The sequence below is a fragment of the Carassius carassius genome, chromosome 5, assembly GCF_963082965.1.
Source record: "Carassius carassius chromosome 5, fCarCar2.1, whole genome shotgun sequence".
NCBI classification, from domain to species: Eukaryota; Metazoa; Chordata; class Actinopteri; order Cypriniformes; family Cyprinidae; genus Carassius; species Carassius carassius.
The window spans coordinates 37,341,731-37,365,381 of NC_081759.1; the positions used below are offsets into that span (position 1 = coordinate 37,341,731).

At 43.0% G+C, this 23,651-nt stretch overlaps 1 pseudogene; it reads right to left on the reverse strand.

Moving 5' to 3' along the window:
- Positions 1-411: 411 nt before the first annotated feature.
- Positions 412-23,651, reverse strand: part of LOC132140519 (uncharacterized) — a 40,991-nt pseudogene continuing 17,751 nt past the window's right edge.

Genomic DNA, 23,651 nt, shown 5'->3' on the forward strand with positions numbered 1-23,651 from the left:
GCATGGACTAAACAAGTTTTCCATTCACACAACTGCATTACATGTCTCTGCAGAAAACTTTGAAAAGGTGCACCCCGCAGTCAGATCCCTGCGAAAATGCATATTCATCTTATGCCTGTGGCCTCTACTACAAGTATACACACATGCTCATACCAGCTGCAGACTCTGTACTCAGGCTTGTTCTTAGGAAAAAATGGCTAACAATTTACTTAAAGCCTTTATATATAATGCATTATAAAAGTAGTTCTAATAGATGAATAATGCCTTGTAATGGACCTTATAATGCATTGTATGATCACATGAATAATTGTAACCACAGTTGTAATACACTGTAACACTTATCTTATTCATTGCTACACTTTAGAAAGTACAGTGCATTAAAACACACAACAAAATTAAAATATTATAATATGCATTTTAACTTTGATTAAAATCATTTATAAAAGCACACAATGCATTACAATGTACATTATGAATACCTTTATAATGCAGTATGCATAAAGGCTTTAAGTGTTACCGAACATTGCATTGAAATTGTAAATGTTTCATACCCCCACCACCATATAGTATTACATCAACAGATCTAGTTATGATAATGGTTTGTTCTGTGTTGTCCCTCTGTTGCCAGGGAGCTTGATACAGATTGTGTGATGAAAAGTTCCTGAGGATTTGTTAGTGGGCTTGGGATAAGCCATGCTCCGATTAGCATCGCTTTGTAAGACTTTTATACTGGGGTTGATACTATAACCCCCGCTAATGATAACAGCAGGGCTAACGGATTCAGTAATGCAGCCAGGGCGGCACAGGTCGTCAGCAGTGATCAAGCTATGATTAATCGATTTGACAGCAGAACTTTCACTTCCAGAGAACTGCTTACACCGTTGCTAATATCAGTCATGACAAAGCTAACATTAGATTCATCACTCAAACCTGCGTCTGTCATATCCGCAGCATCAGGAGGAGTACAATGTGTCCTCACCTGGACTGACGTTTGCTGAGGAGGTGTACTAAGTGACACCAGAGGAACATTATGACCATAAAACAGTGTCTGTGGTATCTGAACCTTGACAGATTCTCGCATTTTCCCCTCAGCTTTCTGCTCTTATTCCACCAAGAGAGTTTGATCCATGACCTTAAAATGTTTTAGCATCACTTTTCCTGCAGAAGGAAAGTGTCATAATACATGAAGCGAAGCGGAAGCAATGATGCAAGTAACTCTTTATTGAGGGTCAAAAGACACAAAGAAGTACAGGAACTCGGGTGGGCTGGTGGTGCAGGGACTAGATGGTCAGCGTGCTGGTGAAGACAGGTGACGGTGAATACAGTGACAGTGAACCTCCAGACGAGATGAGACGAACACCACGAAGACACTGAACAGGAACTCGAATACGAGTTCATGAACATGATTAATACGAGAATGAACATGTGTTTTATTTTGGAAACATGGAAGGTGGAATGAATCCTCCTGTACACTGGAGGGAGTTTGAGGCGGACTGCCACCGGGCTAATGATCTTGGTGACAGTGAACGGGCAGATAAATTTGGGAGCAAGTTTATTAGAGACGGAACGGAGAGGAATGTTCTTGGTAGAAAGCCACACTTTTTGACCAACGACGTATACGGTAGGCCTAGACCTGTGGCGATCGGCTTTGGCCTTGGTTCACGCTCCCACTTGGAGTAGAGTCTCGCGGGCTCTAGTCCAAGTGCGATGACACCTCTGGACCAAGGCGTGAGCGGAGGGAACCGCGACTTCAGATTCCAGACTAGGAAAAATTGGTGGCTGGTAACCTAGACTACACTCAAACGGAGATAGGCCCGTAGATGATACTGGTAACGAATTGTGGGCGTACTCCACCATTTACAGTTGTTGGCTCCATGAGGAAGGATTCTTGGAGACCAGACATCGCAACGTTCTCTCCAAATCCTGGTTGGCTCTCTCAGTTTGGCCATTGCTCTGGGGATGAAACCCTGTGGAGAGCCTGCAGGAACTCCAGCACTGTACCATCCGGGCAGTTAACTGGGTCGAGCTGGCGGTCTCCGCACCAAGAACTGAAAAGCTTCCCCTTCAAGGCATAAAGTTTCCTCATTGAGGGAGCTCTGGGTTGGAGAACGGTCTTACAACATCGGTTGAGAGACGGGAAGCTAAGAGTTGTGCCTCCTCAGAGTACACACACCTACAGCCTCTAAGCTCCATGCGGGGGCGCACCCTCCGCCTGCGAGAGGAGATCTCTCCTGACGGGAACCTCCTAAGGAGTGCCATCAAAAAGAGAAATCAGGCCCAGGAACCATTCCCGGCCCGGCCAGAACGTCTGAACCATGGCGTCCAGCCCCAGTGGAGCTGGATGAGTCAGAGAAAGCCAGAGGGGACAGTGCGATGTGTCTCGAGTCGCAAACAGATCCACCCGAGTCTGGCCAAACTCTCTGTGGCGGGGGGGCGTGGTTTAGCGAAGTCTGCAGCGGGAGAGAAAATCAGGAGACGAGCGGTAAGTTAGTGGTTTGGGCAGAAATTATCATCACCTGTTTCTTGTTCTAGTAATTGGCGTGGAGAGAGTTTAAAACGCCAGGAGAATCGGAAGCAAGCGAGAGAGAGACGGACTGCTGAAGCGAGCCGGAAACAGAAACGGAAACCGGAAAGAGTAACCCGGAACTAGCGCTGTCAGAATAAGAGTCACCGTTTGGGTGTTTGTAACTTTGAGTTCTTTTTATTTTATAATAAAACTGTCAGCAGTCCCGCCGACCCCTTTGTCCTCTTCCTTCCAACCAACGAACTTTGCTACACTGGTGCCGAAACCCGGGAGGAAGTAGGACCGTTGCCCAAGAAGATGGGTCCGAGTGGGTCCAGTGCCACCGCCCCACGTCGCTGGACTCGGCCATCCACCTGGCAGAGGACCACATGGTGGCGGGGCGGGTCTGACCCAGGCTACTTCGCGAAGCCAAAGGGCCCCGCCCAGGGTGCCGGAGGGGACAGTGCTTCCGTGTCTCCGCTCTCTCTGCGCCAATTTTCCAATCCACTCCCTGCCACTGGGGCAGAGGGTAGGTCTGGGCTGGCCTGTTGGCGTTGCGGGGACCCAGAGCATTTTGTGGACAGGTGTCCAGTGATGGAGGTGGGGACGATGATCCGGATCCCGGACGTCCCACAGGTCACCCCCGGTCAGGCTGGCGAGTACCAAATACCCGTGAGTATCAAGGGGGGTACATATCCGGCCTTGGTGGATTCAGGATGTAACCAAACCTCAATCCATCAAAGCCTGATTCAACCGGGGGCATTGGATACAAGCCGTGTGGTTAAGGTGCGGTGCGTACACGGGGATGTGGTGGAGTATCCGGTTGTCCCAATTATTATTCAATTCCGGGGACAAAAGCATAGTGTGGAGGTGGCGGTTAGTCCCCACCTCCGGCATCCGATAATCTTGGGAATGAATTGGCCCGCGTGACCGCGCGGGTACAGGTGGGGGAAACTGAGCCAGGACCGCTGGGTTCTGCTTCAGGGGAACTGAACGAAATCTGGAGACTGATTCTCTCGGAGCGTGATGACTTTCCTCTGGAGCAGTCTCAGGATGAGACCCTAAAACATGCATTTCAACAGGTCCGCGCCATCGATGGCCAGTCTCTCCAACCTGCCCTCCCGCTCTCCTATCCGTATTTTGTCATTTTAAGAGACCGGTTGTATCGAGTGACCCAAGACGCTCGGACAAAATTGAATACAACCCAATTGTTAATTCCAAAGGGTCGCAGGGAAATGCTTTTCCATGCGGCTCATTCTAATCCTATGGCGGGCCATTTGGGACAGGCAGCAACACTAAATCGCCTCATGGCCCGTTTCTTTTGGCCGGGCATTCATGACAACGTGGGCAGGTGGTGTGCGTCTTGTCCGGAATGTCAGTTGGTAAACCCACCGGCCGCCCCAAAAGCGCCTTTGCGCCCTCTTCCCTTAATGCAGGTCCCCTTCGAAAGAGTTGGTATGGACCTCATCGGGCCATTAGAGCGATCTGCCCGAGGACATCGCTTTGCATTAGTCATAGTTGATTATGCAACACGATATCCTGAAGCGGTGGCCCTCCGCAACATTTCCGCTAAAAGTGTTGCGGATGCCCTGTTTCGTCTTATCTCCCGGGTGGGGGTTCCAAAAGAAATCCTCACCGATCAAGGCACGGCGTTTATGTCACGTATGCTACGCGAACTGTACGGATTGTTGGGCATTAAGTCGATTCGGACTAGCGTCTATCACCCACAGACCGACGACCTGGTCGAACGATTTAATCGCACACTTAAATCCATGATCCGTAAGTTCGTAAGTTTGGCACGAAGATGCCAAAAATTGGGATAGGTGGCTAGAGCCCTTGTTATTCGCTGTGCGAGAGGTCCCGCAAGCCTCCACGGGGTTTTCCCCCTTCGAGCTTCTCTATGGACGCCAGCCCCGGGGGGTGCTCGACGTACTGAGAGAAACTTGGGAGGAGGGACCATCTCAGGGCAAAAACGAAATTCAGCATGTGCTGGACTCGAGAACAAAACTCCACACATTGGGGCGGCTATCAAGAGAGAGTTTGTTACAAGCCCAGGACCGCCAGAGCCAGCTGTATAACAGGGGAACTAGGTTACGCAAATTTGCACCGGGAGAGAAAGTACTTGTATTACTCCCAACGTCGAGCTCCAAATTAATGGCTAAGTGGCAGGGACCGTTTGAGGTCGCACGACAGGTCGGAGATCTCGATTATGAGGTAATACGGTCCGATAGGAATGGGTCCTGTCAGATCTACCACCTCAATCTTCTTAAAAAATGGAATGAGGCGGAATCAGTGATGTTGGCAATGGTGATTGGCGGAGAGGATGATCTCGGGCCAGAGGCGAATATCAAACCACCATCCCTCGCCCTGGCTCCAGGGGGAGATCACCTCTCGCCGTCCTAACTCACTGATTTGACGAAATTGCAGGCAGAGTTTGCCGACGTCTTCTCACCCCTACCGGGCCATACTAACCTGATTCAGCACCATGTCGAGACCGAGCCGGGCGTGGTAGTTTGCAGCCGGCCGTATCGTTTACCTGAGCACAAGAAAAAAGTAGTTCAGGCTGAATTAGGCGCTATGCTTGACATGGGGGTAATAGAAGAATCTAATGTGGGCGAGCCGATAGTTTTAGTTCCGAAAACGGACGGCTCAGTCCGTTTCTGTGTAGATTACCGCAAGGTGAATGCTGTGTCGAAATTCGACGCGTATCCAATGCCGCGGGTTGACGAGTTGCTTGACCGGCTGGGCGCGGCTCGCTTTTATTCGACACTGGACTTAACAAAGGGCTATTGGCAGATCCCCTTGTCTCCATTGTCCAGAGAAAAGACAGCTTTCACAACGCCGTTTGTATTACACCATTTTGATGGCGGGATATTATAGACGGTTTATTCCTAATTATTCGGACCTCACCCGCCCTTTGACTGACCTTACTAAAAAGGAGGTGCCAGATACGGTCCAGTGGACGGAGCCGTGCCAGCAGGCCTTTACTCAGGTCAAGGCTGCCCTGTGTGGCGGGCCGTTGTTACACTCTCCTGATTTTTCTCTCCCTTTTCTGTTGCAGACACACGCGTCGGACAGGGGGCTGGGAGCAGTCCTGTCCCAGGAGATAGAGGGGGAGGAACGGCCGGTGCTGTACATTAGCCCGGAAGCTCTCGAAGAGAGAGGCTAAGTACAGCACCATTGAGAAAGAGTGCCTGGCCATCAGATGGGCCGTCCTCACCCTCCGCTATTATCTCCTGGGGCGGGAGTTCACCCTCTGTTCGGACCACACCCCGCTGCAGTGGCTCCACTGCATGAAGGATACCAACGCGCGGATCACTCGTTGGTATCTAGCTCTTCAGCCTTTTAAGTTCAAGGTGATCCACAGGCCGGGTGTTCAGATGGCGGTGGCCGATTTCCTCTCTAGGAATGGGGGGGGGGGGGGCTGCAGGCCGGCTTCAACAGGATGTCTGGTCCCATATTAAGATGCCCAGGAATGTGAACTGCTCTGAGCGAGAGGAATTCGTCCTGGGCCCACACAAGGATCTGGTACGCTAGTTGTATAAACAGCGTGAGTGCAGACCTCCTTGGCGGTTGATGAAAGAGACCACCGCTGTGTTGTCGGTGCGCACCAACACATGGCGACCTCTTAGGTCTGGGAGAAAATGACGAAGTGCACGAAGCACCTCCAGGCAGTTGATGTGCCATGTCAGATGGCGACCGCTCCACAGACCGCGGGCAGGGTGGCCACTCATGACCACACCCCAGCCAGTGAGGGACGCGTCTGTCGCTAACATCCCACGGCGACAAGGAGCTCCCAGCACCGGGCCCTGAGACAAGAACCAAGGCTTCCTCCACATATCCAAGGCACGTAGGCAGCGCCGCGTGACCTTTAGCATGCGAAGTGGGTTTCCCCTCAGGGAGAAGGGTCTTGAGCCACCACTGTAGGGGTCTCATGTACAGCAGGCCAATAGTATCCCACTATATCGAATCCCACACCATGCCCAGATGAGTGGTTCTCTGAACTGGAGAAAGCACACTTTTCTTGGCGTTAAGTCTTAACCCCAGCTCTTTCATGTGAGCGAGAACGACATCTCGGTGCAGAACCGTCATCTGCTCAGATTGAGCTGATATAAATCAATCGTCAATGTGGTTGAGTCGTGAAAGTGTGGGGTGAGAGTGCAAGGCCAGTGGAAGATCCGTATTAGTAGGCTTTTGCTCCCAAAAGCAAACCTCAGGAACTTTCCGATGAAGAAGGATGGAGATAAGTGCATCTTTTGATAGATCATGACACACCAGTCCTCGGACTTGGCCTGTGCAGGCGTGCTAAACTTCAGTCCCCTGACTGAGAGGTTCAAAAAGCACAGATCTAGAAAAGGACACAACACCTCATCCTTCCTTGGAACAGTGAAGTACCGGCTGTAGGACCCGGACTCTGCAACCCAAGGAGGGACCACATCGATGGTCTCCATCCTCAGAGAGAGTCTACTTCTGTTCCATTACCAGAGCCTGCTTGGGGCCCACCAGAACTGGATTCTGTGGCCTCTCACTACAGTGTGCAGGACCCACTGAGACAGTCAAACTAGCTGCTCTGGAAACCTCCCAGGAGGTCGCGAGCCTCTTAGCACCGCTACGTTTCCGGGCGGTAACTGAGAGAAGCGCTCGCTGGAGACCGCTGTTGCTTGGAACACCGGCAGGGTTGGCAGATCGATCTCCTGAGAGCACTGAGGAGAGACGGGCACCGTGTAATGCGGTGTATACCGCTCTTCCCCAGAGGGGCCTGCCCTCCGAGGTCCTGAGCCGCAGCATCAGGACCCTCGTAGCTGAAGTCTCCTAAAAACGACGGTCCTCAGACCCACGTCGTCTGCTAGGAAGACTAGACCAGAGCCTGCTCGGGGCAGGACCCCGTGAAGTACACTTGGCAGGGGCTCCCACACCGCCATGTGACCTCCTAAGGGAACCAGTCTCGCGAGACTGGCCTCTGGTGTGCCTAGAGTCACTAGCTCGGTGTCCTGAAGCGTGCGGACCGGCAGGGGACGACCATACTAGCTGCTCTAGAGACCTCCGTAGAGGTAGCAAGCCTCTCAGCACCGCTACGTTTCCGGGCAGTAACTGAGAGAAGTGCTCGCTGGAGACCGCTGCGCCCTGGAACACCGGCAGGGTTGGCAGATCGATCCCCTGAGGGCACTGAGGAGAGACGGGCACCGTGTAATGCGGTGTACACCACTCTTCCCCAGAGGGAGCTGGCCCTCAAAACATCCTAGGCCTTACACGTCAGGACGTTATGATGAAGGCTATCCAGCAAAAACAACAGTCCGTAGAATTGCTTTCCACTAGAAGCCTTCAGCCTGGGAGCGCCACTCTGACTCTAGTGTCTGCGGAGTACAAAAGTGACACCCCCGGCACGAGGGGCTGGAACATGGTTGGGACTGCTCCGCCCAGCAGCCCCTGACCGCCTCAACCTCCTCAGAGGAAGAGCGGAACACACGTGTTCTCACATAAGAAATTACATCCCTAGAGCCCGTGCACATCTAACTTCACATAGTCCGATAAATATTAATATATAGTAGTCAACAACCAGATGAGTCAACACGGTCTGGTGTAGAAAAAAACTCACATAAAGATGAAACAATGTAATACACGCGTTGCCTCAGCAGCGTGTATGTCTATTTTTATTTTTTTTTAATATATGCTACTCAGTCACACAGACAACATCAATCTCCTAAGGGAAAGATGAATGCGGCAGCGAGCTCTGCCTCCGATGACGAAGAAACCACAGCAGGGTATTTCAAGCCTCGAGTCCGAGCTCTAGATCTAGTGAACACGGGTGGAGATAGATAGCCATCTCCAACCCGTTCGCCAGATCATGTGCGATTCCTGCGAACGCGGTCGCCGCCGTGCCCCAGCGCGACTGCAACTGCAAGATCACATGCAAGGATACACTCCTCAGAGCGTGCCCGGCGAGAAAGCATGCAGTAGCAGCAGCGAGCTGTCTCAGAGGGCGAAAAAAACGCAGCGCTGGTTTCCAAGCCTCGAGAACGAGCTCTAGATCTAGTACCCTTATGAAAATTAACCATGGTTTTACTACAAATAAAACCAAAAAACCATGGTTACTATAGTTAAACCATGGTAACCACAAATTAACCATGGTTTTGCTAAATTAACCATAGTTTAACCATGGTATTTGTAGTAAATCTGTGGTTATACATATGGTCGTCAACACACCAAAAAACCATGGGTTACTACAGTTTTACTATAATAAAACCATGGTTATTTTTCGTAAGGGTAAACACGGGTGGAGATAGGACGAGCCTTCTCCAACCCGTTCACCAGATCATGTGCGATTCCCTCTATCGCGGTCGCCGCCATGCATCAGCCCCAGCGCGACCGTGACCGCAAGATTGCATGCACCACTCCTCATTAATGCTGCTTATTATAATATAAGGCACAATTTGCGTGTGTAACTGGTGCTTGTGTGACTGGTGCTTAAACAACTGGCGAGCTCATCAACGCCTTTCCATATCAATCTCCTCTGAGAAAGACAGGCAGTGCGTCGCGCCCTCTCATCGGGGAGAAAGTACCGCAAACGCGGGCTTCCGAACCCCTGAGAGCGGGCGCCGGATCTGGTGGCTAAGAAAGAAGATAGGGACTTGAAGCCCGTCTTACATTCCTTCTAACAGATCCGAAAGCGAATCCCGCGAGCACAACCACCGCTCTGTTTTTTCCTCGACAAAAGCGGGGCTGACACCGCGAGAAATGCCAGTGAAAGCTCTCTCCTCAAAGAGAGCCTTCTAAGAGTGAAGCAAAGGCTCGCATTGCAGCCGTCAACTCCCTCGAGAGCTGACACTGCACGCTTCACTCTCAAGCAGACAACACACGAGCTGCGTGTGTACCTACCTTTTTCTTTTTTTTGGCAGGGAAAACACACAGCCTGAACGCTGCCTGCTCTCGCCCAAAACTTCTTTTGATTGAAGCTTTGACAATGGAGTTTATCAGTGGACAAACGACACTAAATAAGACTCACAGACAGATAGTGACTGACACACATACACACACACAGAGCGCTTGCTGAAGACACAAGGCTGATTTCCGGCTTCGCCGCTCATGCTTTATGCTTCTTGTTCTCTGACGTCACCCGCCTATGACGTCTCGCCCTTCCTTTGGATTGATTATACACATTATTCAGAGACGTAACGCTGGACGCGTTCCCCAAACGTTCTCGCCGCAGAAAACGTTCTCGACCTGAAGAGGAACTACAGTGACAAAAGCCACATTTTCTTATGGTCAATTTTCAAGGGATACTCTCAGCATCAACCATTTGTGAGCTGGTGTGAATTGAAGAAAAGAGGGAAATCCTAGGAGAAAACCTGTTACTCAGAAAAAACGTTCACCTTTCATCCTAAACGTGACCAAACTGCCAAAACTATACTGGAATGGCTATGAAAGAAGTGACTGAATTTATGAGCGACCCAAAGGACAACCATGAAATCCAGTGAAAATCTCTGGTTAGAACAGAAAACCACTGGTTTTGTCTTGTGTATACAGTTAAAATACCATGCATATTTTCTGAACGCATACCCTGATGATCTACCATATTAGCTAAAATTTGCGGTATATAGCGGAGCTCACCATAGGGCTATGCAATCACATAATGCAAAGATTCTTCACCTTCCATTTAATTAAAAATGAAAAAGAAGCAATCTTACATTCACACAATCTTAAATCACAGATGTACTTCATGAATTTTAATTAAACTGCCAAAACAAGTACACTTTTACACAAAAGAGTAACTTATATCCCAACAATGCAGCAAGCTACGATTTAAAATGTTTAATATTGCATCTTGCATGTATTTCATATACTCTTCTAGGTATATAGAGGGAGAGAGGGGGGGGGGGGGTAATTCATAAAAAATACACAATTATTTGCATGTGCTGTCTGCCTTGTAGTAGCACACAATTCACTAAAAGGATTATGTAAATCAGTTAACAGAACCCAATAAATATGCTGAAAGCAATTTGAATGGTGCAATTCCCAAGCTTGCAGGTCAGATCTGGGAGTTGCAAAACTACTGCGATCAATCATACTCCAATGAGACAGCATCACTTCAACAGAGCGATCCAGGCACCTGAAGTGGCTCCTCAAAGGTATAGTTCACTCAACACAAAAGAAAATATTTCAATTTCAATTTTGTTTTTTTTGTCCACAACAAATTAAAGTCAGCCAAAGGCTGTTTTCAACCCCATTGATTTTAATTGTATGAAAAAGGAGGTTCTTCTTCAAATGTTTGGAACAACTTGAGGAGAGTAAATGATAAAAGAGTTTCAATATTTTTGGTGAACTAGTCACTTTTAAATGACAGAAGTATGCTCAACACATCTTAATAAATGCCCAGGTAATATTGCATCATTTGATCCTCAACTGATGAATTACTGCTGCCATGATTAAAAGAAAAATAATGCAAATATATTTTTAAAACAATATTCCATTTAATGCAACATTCAGTAAACTACCTCTTTTTGTGATTACATAGATGTGTTTGCACTGAAAAAAATTACAATACTTAAGAGCAGGTTAGAATGTTAAAGTCAGTGAAGGAGTCTATTGCACTTAAAATGGTGTTCTGAACAGTCTGACATTTCAGTTACGTCTGAGAGAGCTTAAGAGGATCTAGTAAAGTAAAGGCCGAGCATAAAAGCTGGTATACCAAATATATCTAAGCATACTTGAAACTATAATATGGTCTAAGGCATTTCTTAAAAGTGATCTAAAATGTATTATTCTCAATTAATTAACCACTAACTCAAATTCTAAAACACCCACATCCACCAGCAGCTAAAGTGTGTGTGGGAGTACTGTGAAATTGCACAAAAGGGCTAATTGTTTTCTGTAAAGTACCTCAGTAGGCATCTACATTTCAGTGAAATAAGGTCCAAAGGGCATAACTTTACAATTACCTGTGTAATCGCATGTTTCTTGCTCTGTATTCATCTGCCTGCTGAACAGACTCTCCAGATCATCTACAAAAATGGCAGACGTGTTTTCTATCAGGTACTGGATGAGCGCTGCGACCTGAATAACAGATGGAAAAACACGAAACACCATCAATATGGAAAACAGACACAGCTGGCTCACAAACGTAAATGTTGATCGTAGCAGCACATATAACAGAGACCAAAGCACTGTACAAACCAGCTTGTGAAGTTTACAAAATGTTTTAAGATTTGTGTTTTACGTTCGCCAGAGCGAAGTCAGAGTGATGTCAGTGTGTCTGAAGTGGACACATTGTGTATGCTAGATGACTGCCACCTTGTTTCTGTCCAAGTTCTAGAATGTTAAGACATCAGTTTAGAGTTAGAGTTGGAGTACGTGACGCCAGTGTGTTTGTGCGCGCTCCTGGCATGTGCATAGAGATCCTCACAAAATCCAAAATATTTTTTACTCCTTACTCATTTCAGATATAAACATCCCCAAAGGACTTGAAATTAAAAACCGTATACTGTAGAGGGAATGGAATGCTCTGTAGCACTTCCACTGAAAAAAAAAAAAACTGTATTTCATACACACCATAGAGATCTGCGGCTAGCATGCAAAAGGCATCATCGTACATAGTCCTGGACATGGTGAACTATTCTAACATTCTAACCACATTAACAATTAGTGGTTCATTCAAACAGCCTGCACTCATTCACCACACATTTGTCTGTGCACTAATTGGCTGTATTCATTGGGTTCGAACACAGCGTTAGAATGCGCAGCACAAATTATCTGCCATCTTGGGTGTCGAGAAACAAAAGCATCTGCAGAGTCACACACATCCAACTGCTCATTATAGATAAATCTGTGATTCATATCTCGCCTTCGTGTTCTTTTAAAGTCCCCAGGAAATCAAAATGGACAATTCTTGCTTCTGTGAGGAGTAGGCTACTGCAGCATTTATTCCAAATTATTTATCAGTGCATATCATTATTTTTTCAAAATGAAACTACCGAGAGGGACTTTGGTGAGCAAATTATGTAATGTTCCACTGTGACAAGTGAATGTTACTTGAAGTGAATTTTACTTGTCAAACAACACACAGGGTTAATTACAAAATAGAACACTATAGACGGTTTCATCGGACGCACGCGCCTGGACCTAAGTTAACTTCCGGTCTGTGTTGTGTATATCGGTCTGGCTGCAGTGCCTTCTACAAACGCAGTTAAAGTCAAGGTGATGAGTAGAATGAAGTTGGGGTCAGGTGGTTGTGCTGCGGGATGTGTTTCCCATACATTTATTTATTTTTGGAGACTCGCCACATTTTAAAACTGATCGATTTTCAAAAAGGCTTCGTTGAATAAACATGAGTAACGTTACCCAATGCACGTTTAATAATAATAACTCCATACATTTATATGTTTAAATATCAAAACTAGGAACAGGTGTTTTTATATCGCTGTATTTCTGAGGGAAGACTTGCATATTATAGACGGTTTCAACGGCAACAACATAAACAAACGTTACTGTGCATGCGCGCTTTTGTGGACCTAACTTAACTTCCGGTAGACTTCCAAATAGAATCAATCATAGATATATGGAATCAATAACAACAGCCAAGTCCCTCTAGAGTAGATATTTTTTGATAACAAACAAAATATGTTTGCTGCGTGGATCAGGCGGACTTAATGAAAATGCAAATTCATTCTTTGCCAGCAGGAGATGTTTTAAAGCATAGACATAAAGCGTGAGAAATAGAGGTTTCCCCAGTAACAGCAGTAAACAAAGCAGAGCTCGTATGCTCACACGCTGCTTTATCAGACATATAACATGCAAGTTTTCCTTCAGAAATACAGCGATATAAAAACACCTGTGCCTCGTTTTGACATTTAAACATATAAATGTAAGGAATTATTATTATTATTAAACGTGCAGTACATAACGTTACTCATGTTTATTCAACAAAGCCTTTTTGAAAATCGATCAGTTTTAAAATTGTGGCGAGTCTCCAAAAATAAATAAATGTATGGGAAACACATCCCGCAACACAACCACCTGAGCCCAACTTCAGTCTACTCATCACCTTGACAAAGGACCTCTACATCCCTGAAAGACAGCGGAGACCAGGACAACTAGAGCCCCAGATACAGATCCCCTGTAAAGACCTTGTCTCAAAGGAGCACCAGGACAAGACCACAGGAAACAGATGATTCTTCTGCACAATCTGACTTTGCTGCAGCCTGGAATTGAACTACTGGTTTCGTCTGGTCAGAGGAGAACTGGCCCCCCAACTGAGCCTGGTTTCTCCCAAGGTTTTTTTCTCCATTCTGTCACCGATGGAGTTTCGGTTCCTTGCCGCTGTCGCCTCTGGCTTGCTCAGTTGGGGTCACTTCATCTACAGCGATATCGTTGACTTGATTGCAAATAAATGCACAGACACTATTTAACTGAACAGAGATGACATAACTGAATTCAATAATGAACTGCCTTTAACTATCATTTTTTCATTATTGACACTGTTTTCCTAATGAATGTTGTTCAGTTGCTTTGACGCAATGTATTTTGTTTAAAGCGCTATATAAATAAAGATATTTGTAAAGATACAAAAAAAATCAAAACACAACTAAAAGCCCAGGCCTGGTCCTCTCTCGTCCTTCACTGTCGTCGCTCCAGTTTTATATCCTAAAATCAAAGGATAAAATCAAAATCAAAAATCTAATTTTGATAAAAATCAAAACACAACTAAAAGCCCAGTCGTTCCCTCACGGACGACTGGTGCGCTCAAATAAAAATCAAAACACAAATAAAAGCCCAGGCCTGGTCCTCTCTCGTCCTTCACTGTCGTCGCTCCAGTTTTATATACTTCCATCTCCTCAGTGGGCCTCGAGACCGGCGGGTCAAACAGGTGTAGCTCATCTCGAATCACTCCACCGGCCTCGCTCCCATGTCCCTCGGCCCTGCCCTACTCGTCACACATATTTTGTTTGTTATCAAAAAATATCTAATCTACAGGGACTTGGCTGTTGTTATTGATTCAATTTGGAAGTCTACCGGAAGTTAAGTTAGGTCCGCAAAAGAGCGCATGCGCAGTAACGTTTGTTTATGTTGTTGCCGTTGAAACCGTCTATACACCTGCAAAGCTAAAGACTGCACTTCATTGATTTCATTACATCTTGTGAAAATATGGGAATTCAGCCCACGTTTCTTTCTTGTGCCAGTTCAAATCTATGAACTTCCACAACATCTCATGTAATACTATTGGTTTTATCTACAGATGCACATTACATACTTCCCAGATTCAAACAGAGATTTGATCACAGCTGCCATGTTCATCTATGCTGGATCAGACAAAATAATGTTAATGAAATGTATGCACAAATAATATAAATGCATAGAATTGAATAAAAAACAGCATACATTCTTCTCTAACCCCCTGGTGGGCAGTCAATTTTAGAGCACTGGTCTTTATTGGGTTTTTTCCCTATTATTCATATCCCAGTAAATAAGTTGCTATGGAGACAAGTGTCTAATAACTGTCATCTTTAGGTAACCAGGCAACACACTGTTATGCTTTTATTCACACGTTAGAATTTAATTCACATGTCCTTCATATGCCTGACATGTACCTTAAATTATTGCAATGATTTAAATGACACACTTACAATAGTATTTATTTTCTTCCCCTGTCTCTCCAGTCTCACAACTCTGATGACAATCATCTCAGGCTCAACTGTGACAAAGCTGAGCTCTGCCTTCCTCCCAATTTCTCCCAATCTCATTTTCAATCTCTCAAAATCACACAGAGATCATCACCACTTCAGGTCTTTTCATAGGCTTCCTTTACATCAGGGTCTGATTGCAGACTGCTGTGCTACCGGTGCGCTCCTGTTATTTACAAGCCATGATCAAACACTAGCAGCAGCTGCTGACAGCTGTGTATGGTTGAAATGTTTATCCTCTCTTTAAATGAAAAGCTTTTATATCTAGATCAAGACACTTCTCAGTCTCAGTCAGCTAAGTTGATTTTCCCTTTCAATAAATATCTCAGTCCTACAAATGACCTTCCCAAAAACTTCAGTAAGCTTTTTATTAAAAAAAAGAAATAAATACTCCACCAATTTTGAACCCACTAACCAACACAATGTTCAAATTATGATCAAATTCATATCAGGACAGTTCTCAGTTCTGAAGTAATACCCAGCCTACTAGATGTTAACTATTAAAATATTATGGTAAATAAACTACAAAAATGGGCTCAACAAAAATGTTTATTTTCTTAATTTTACTAGTTAATTTCAAGTCTCTAGTAAACTAAGTTTATAAGTTTACAAAAAAAGCACTTTTTTTTTAGGTAAAAAAAAATCTTAGAAAAATGAAACAATCAAATACACAAATAATCAAGACGATCTATTAATATAGAGATGTAATGTAGTACCATGGTGGTTTTAAATACAGACACATTTTTTCCTGGAAAATTAGGGCATTCTGTCATTTTCATCAGATTTTAAAGGCTTAACACGCAGCGAAGACTGACACGGAAGATAAGAAATTGTTAAACAACGTCATTATTTTGATTTCCTTTGAGCACAAAAAGTATTCTCGTAGCTTCATAACATTATGATTAAAGCACTGATGTCACATAGACAATTTTGAAAGTTGTGACATTTGCCAAGTATGTAACCCATACTCAGAATTGGTGCTCTGCATTTAACTCATCCAAGTGCACACACACAGCAGTGAGAAGTGAACACACACCCAGCACCCGGGGAGCACCTGGGGGTTCAGTGTCTTGCTCAAGGGCACTTCAGCCATTGGTATCAAGGTTGGAAGAGCACTGTTCATTCACCCCCACCCCATGTACAACTCTGCCAGCACCAAGACTCAAACCTGTGACCTTCGAGTTACAAGTCCCACTCTCTAACCGTTAGGCCACAGCTGCCCCAATGACGGCCTTATTACCTTTCTGGGCCTTGAATATGGTAGTTCTGTTAATGTCTATGCAGGGATCAATAATATCTTAATTAATGTTCCAAAGATGAACAGAGGTCTTACGGGTTTGGAACAACTTGAGGGTAAGTAATTAATGACAGAATTTTTATTTTTGGGGGAACTATCCCTTTAACTGATGTTTGACCATCAGACCTTGCCATTTTAACAACTACTAAAAATGCAGGAAGAGTTTGAATGAGAGATTGTCAGCTGGCCTGACGCTATAGCTCTGAGCCATCCTTTTTGTTGAGCCCTTCATTCATACCTGTCTCTGAAGAGGATGACTCATCAGCACCTGCCAAATGATCCAACATAATATTAGTCAGGAAAGTCTGGACATGTTTTTGAATTTTATTGATCCTGAATACAAAGATGTGGTTTTCAAGGAATTTGGAATGCAAAATCTGTTCTGCTAAATTTCTGTTACAGCGCTGCAGGGTTTTGTATTCTAATTTGAATTAAGACGGACAGTGTGAACTGATGTTACAAGGACGTTCATCCTTAATGTGAAATGTAAATTTTTCCATGTAATATTTTGCAAAAGTACTGTAAACCTATGATTTATAAATCTCTTAACTAACATATAACATATATCCTGCCACTCTGTATTGCATCTATAGAGTGACGTACAGTAGCTCAACGGTGATTCAAATTCTTAATCACTTCCCTGCTTACAATTGTGTCAACATCCTGTCGATAAGGCTTATATCCTTTGGTTATATCCGATTTCCTGACTGTAAACGTCTGAAGTTAATAAGCAGAGCAAGTCAGCAGCCATTCGATGCATCAGAATTCATGATCTGAAGGGTGGGGAAAATTATTTGCAGCCTTAAGCCAAAAATACTGGTTTGAAGTATAATAATAAGTCACTGATATACTGTATACTGTATAATATATAATATTATATATAATATACTGTAATTAGCCAAGTGATTACCCAAGTGGCCACTAGCTACAGTATATTAAGAATTCTCTCATGTTCATACTCATGAATTGTCACAGTGATGTAGGTCTTTTGTTTAATTTCAGGTTTATGTCTCTAGAGTAGTTATATAGTTCTTGATTCTAATTATTATTATTATTATTGGTTTACTGTGTCATGATAGGAATAAGTACAATTTCCCTACATAATCTGCGGGGTTCAAAAGTCAGAGAGCTCACTGAAATCAGAGATTTAAATGTCATTTAATCTGGAAAGCAAATACATTTTAAATCATTAAAAAAATGAACAGGTTTTGATGTGATGTAAAATAAAATAAATACTTTAGATTCTGCAGAATTTCAACATCACTAATCAAATAGGTATTTTTGTGCATAAGATACTCTCTGGATCATTCTCAAATAATGGCAGAGAAAGTGATAAAAAAATTGTGATCGGAATTGTGCTCATAATATAATTTGCAATGACAAACAATTTTTACTAAAGCTTTTAGGCTTTTGATTCCCACTGTATATATATTAATTTTAACGTAAACCGAAATGTTTAAATAAACGGTTCATGGATGTGTTGTATACTACCTATTTAAAGAAGTGAGAAAACACATGTAAATGGATCATATTACTAAAAATACATGTAACCAGATTTTACCTGCAGAACGCTCTGTCCCTCTTTGTCAGCGCTGATTTGGGAAGACCTCCAGAGCATGTTGGGTGCAATGCAAAGGGCCAAGTTTGTTTCTGTCATCTGATTCACCTCTGACTGAGTGTGTATCCTGTGTAGCACTCCAAATAAGTGACACAGCAAGGTAACATTCTCCTCCGGCAACTGTGCAAGCAAACTAGACAAAAAAACAATAGAGCTTGAACAGATAGCTGCAACCAGACAGGCGGAAACATAAAACATAATTAAATGAACTTGCCAACAAAATATTATGTGTGGAAGTTTGTCTGCCCTCTCATACATATGGAAATGCATTCCAGCTCAAATATGCACACACACAAAGATAAAAACAGTAGAGAACAGTTTCAGTAGATAAAACTGAAACCTTTATCAGTAGATAGATAAAAAAATATACAGTTTCAAACGGTGTCTAGAAGAATGCAGGAGGTCTTCAACGATCAACTGTTCTGCAGAAGCTCTTCAGGTCTGCTTGAAAATCACAGGGATCTTGAAGGAGGCTGGAAATAAACTGCAGGACAAGGGGTCTCCAAAAACAGAGTTGAAGACTAAAGGGCTAGAACACGGAAGAAAATGATTTGTTTCCTAATTAGTTCAAATAATAAGTGTTTAATTTATATTTAAACAAACAGATGGTCAGCAGTTGCCGCTTGAATTATGAGGCTTGATGGAATATGGGGGGTGTTTAAAAAGAGGTGATGATAGAATTATTACAAAATCCACAAGCAGCTGCATGATAGGTCTTTTCTAAGTTTACTCTAATGGCTGCTTTTGTGTCAGAACCCAGAAGATGCATTTTGCAGTTTCGCTAATTATACATTTAAATGAGTCCGAACCTTTTCATTTTCCATGTGAGCAGATGGTTTTTCAATAATGCTGATATTAAAGTAGAAGTATGCTTTTTGCCACACATGTAAAAGTGTTGCCAAGACAAAGGGATTTCAAAATAACCTAATAGTCTTACCATTTGAAGGATAATTATGTGTTTTCTTGTTCATGAAAATTACTCTTCTGACACTAGTCTAACTTACTATTAATTTTTTTCTTACTTTCAACAGAATTGAAAAGCTTTTTTTCCCTGTGTATTTCCCTGTTCCATAAGCTCTTCACAGAATCTCCTTTCAAAATTATGTTTTTTCACATAGTTGTAAAATGTGAAATGTGGTTTAAACATGTTAAATGTTTACAATAAATGACTATTTAATTTATGCTATTAATTGGTTCAAACTATACTATTTATGAATAATGAGATTAAATTCAATTGTCTATAACCTTAAGTTAAAGTTGAGTTAAAAATTGAAGAGTTCACAGAAATGCTATCAATGATTTCCTCAGAGTTTTGCTATTGTAGGGGATTTTAATATTCACATAGATAATGCAGAAAACTTTTGACCTGATTCAGCATGTGTATGGACCCACACACAATTGTGGACATACTCTAGATTTAATCATCACTAGAGGTCTAAACATTTCATCCATTGTTATCAAGGAGGTAGCACTATCTAATAATTTCTGTATTTTCTTTGATATATTGATCTCTGCTACGACTGAATCTAGATATGTCTCTGTTAGAAAGAGATGCATTAATGAAAACACTAGTGTGCTATTTATGGAGGATATATCTCCAAAACCAAGCATTTCTGCAGACACTGTTGATCTTCTCCTTGATTATTTTAACTCAAAAGTTAAAATTGTTATTGATGACATTGCTCCTGTGAAAGTCAGCAAGAAGACTGTCAGACAGAAATCAGCTTGGAAAAAATCAATAGTAGTTCAGAGTATGAAAAGACAATGTAGAAAAGCAGAGCAGATGTGGCAGAAGATGAAACTTGAAATTCATTATAGCATCTCTAAAGACAGCCTTCATGCTTTTAATGTGAAACTAGCCAAAGCTACGCAAACTTTCTTCTCAAACCTTATAAACAGTTACTTAAACAAGAGTCGCACTCTTTTTGCTTATAACAGAATGCTGTCTAAGACTTGATGGCTGCTCTGTCAATGAATTTATCAGGGTGAATGCATACCTTGACTCTAGGGGTATAACAGCTAAATATTAAAGTCAGGAATCTTGATGTGATTCTGGAGACAGTAGTCATGTCAAAGCAGTTACTAAATCAGCATATTATCATCTAAAAAACACTGCAAGAATTAGATGTTTTGTTTCCAGTCAAGACTTTGAGAAATGTGTTCATGCCTTTATCACCAGCAGGGTGGACTATTGTAATGGTCTCCTCACCGGCCTTCCCAAAAAGACCCTTGGATAGCTGCAGCTCATCCAGAACACTGCTGCCAGGATTCTGACTAGAACCAGAAAATCTGAGCATATCATTCTCAAGTGTAGAAGACATCACAGGCTGCATCCTGTGTGATTACACTAAATGCTCCTCTTAAAGCTCTTCGTTTATATCTGAATGAAAGGCCTCCATTACTATTAACTAACCCTGGTTGGCATCTTTATGAAAAATCAAGTATAATATGACGAGATGTGAGAGGAATTCATATAGCTTATTGGTAGTATCAGAGGTAATATAATAGGTGTTATTTACTGCACTGAGTGCTGAAAAATGTTTAACTACCGTATTTTCCGGACTATAAGTCGCACTTTTTTTCATAGTTTGGCTGTTCCTGCGACTTATAGTCAGGTGCGACTTATTTATCAAAATTAATTTGACATGAACCAAGAGAAATTACCCAATAGACAACATTTCCATCTCCAGCCGCGAGAGGGCGCTCTATGCTGCTCAGTGCTCCTGCAGTCTACACTACCACATAGAGACATAGAGAGCTGTAGACTGTAATGTTTTCTCTTGGTGCTTGGTTCTAAATAAATGCGACTTATAGTCCAGTGCTACTTATATATGTTTTTTTCCTCATCATGACGTATTTTTGGACTGATGCGACTTATACTCAGGTGCAACTTATAGTCCAAAAATACGGTAAATTAAATGTTAAAGGTGCCATCTGTCATATCTGGCAAAAAAATCAAGTCATACTCCACATTCCATACCAGATGGGGGCAGTATGCCTCAATAAAGTGAATTGGTCTACTCTAGAGTAACAAACGAGAAACGGCATAGTCTCTATGCTCTGCCCCTGCCTTCACAACAACCCTAGAGCATAGCCGAAGCCTATAAGACAGCGGTTCTCAATTGCAGTCCTCGCACCCCACTGCTCTGCACATTTTGAACGTTTCTCTTAGAGCTTCAGACATTTGTTCTATTCGAACATAAGTGCCCTGCGAAGTGGACATCACAGGATATTCAGCCATGATTCCAGTTCGAAGTGAACGTAGCTATATGTTCCAATCAAAGTGCATTGAAGTGTGCAAGACGTGAATTTAAATTGTATTGATTTACAGAGGTATATGATGTCACAGTTGTCCATGTTTAAAGACGCTGCACAGCACAAATCAGTGAATGAATGTTTCGATGTGAGGTAAACTTCAACAGATTTCCCCTGCTCAGAGAGTAGGGAGCAATGAACATTTGAAAAACAGTTCATGCACGGAGTTCATTTCTAATGAGCTGATTATCTGAATCAGGTGTGTTAACAAAGAGAAACGTGCAAAATATGCAGAACAGTCGCGCGCGAGGACTGGAATTGAAAACCGCTGCTATAAGAGGACGTTTTGCCTCCAGAGGAACGTTGGGTGATGTCAAGTGATTTTGAAACATGACATCTTCAAGCTACTCCCCTTCACCTTTACCAGTGAATATGTTCATATTCGTTTTGTTCATATTACATTGAGTTGTAAATACACATTATTGGAATTAAATTAATTTGACAGACAGCATTCTGTCAACATCATTGGTCAACATCAGACAGCTGATGTTGACCAAGCTAGCGCCAACCAACGTAACCACTACCAGAGCTGCCAACTCTCAAGCATTCACCGTGAGACACACGCAATTGACTCTTTTCACACGCTTTCACGCCACACATCAATTTTCTCACGTACAGAAAAACCACGAAGCAAAGAGGACACGGAGACCAACAGACTAGACAGAGCAGGTTACTTATGATATAAAAAAATGAGTAAGTTATAATTAGTTAATTATCAAACGCAGCTATGGTTAGCCATCGCTAACATTAGCACGTTTATAGAACAGCCTTCGATACATTTCTATGTTATAACTTCCCGAAAAAAAAATACACAAACATATAAAACAAACTTCTAGCGAAATACTAACAGCATCTAACTTACCAATCCAAAAGAAATGTTGCAAGTTCGGTGTCGGACCACATTTCTTTCAAGTCCATCAGTTGTCTCCAGCGATTGAAAGCAGTGCCGATGTTTACTCTGGTTCGGCTCCTTTTCTTATCGGATTTGATTTGTGATTCCGAGCGCGGTTGTTTCCCTGTAGCGGGTGGTGGTCTCTTGCCAAGGGCTTAACTCATCCTTCCGCTCTCTTCCCTGAACTGAAATGAAGTAGTGGGCTGTACTTTCCACATGATTGACATCAGGTTAGATTACGCCCACAAGCCGTGCGAGTTATTCATGTATTGAAGGTTGGCTGGTTGTTATGTTGCCCGCATACCGCCTCCCATGGCCGAAACTGGTATTACGACACCTGTCGGGCCGGGGCTAGTAATGCTACTGCTAATTAACGTTGATATCTCTGCAGCACTATAACTTTACATTTTTTTAATGACATCATCGCCCTTATTTCTTCTCATACTTTTGATGCATGTAGGTCATTTTTGGAATATTTTTAGCTCAATTTTTGCACATGGCACCTTTAAAGGTTCTATTTTTTTACATTTTATTTTTTATATCTTCCTCTTGTTTTCATGTCCTGAAAAGCTGTAAAAAACAATAAAATAAAAAAGTGATAAATCTAATTAAAACATTTCTGAAAAACATTTACAGAAGGTAAAATGCCATTGCTCTTACTTGTGTAATCATGTTAATAATAAGATTTCGCTAATAGCGAAAGAGTCAGGCACTTACTGATTTTTTATTTGTTTGTATTTGATAGAATCAAAGAAGCCATGTATCTAAACAAGATGTCCAGGACATCCAGCAGAAATATAGGCCCACAACATCAAAAATACATAAGTATATTTCATTGTACACATGGGGCACTTTCTATCCCTGTTTTCACCAAACCCATCTTGAGTGTTTGCTGCTAAAAAGCTCATTTTTTTTGTTTCATCTGATCATAGAAGCCAGTCCCGTTTGAAGTTCCAGTCGTGTCTGATAAATGAATATGCTTTAGTTTGTTTTTGGATGAGCTAAAAAAAATTTTCTTGAAACCCTCCTAAACAACATGTGGTGATGTAGATGCTGTTGGCTTTCTGAGCCCGAGATTCAACTATTTTCTGCAATTTTCCAACTGTGGTCCTTGGAGAGTCTTTAGCCACTCAAACTGACCTCCTCACCATGCATTAGGACGATATAGACACACGGCCTCCTCCAGGCAGTTTTGTAACATTTTCTGTTGATTGGAAATTCTTAATTATTGCCCTGATGGTGGAAGTGGGAATTTTCACTGCTCTAGCTCTTTTGTTATAGCCACTTCACTAATTTGTGAAGATCAATTATCTTTTGCTCCACATCAGAAATATATTCTTTGGTTTTTCTCA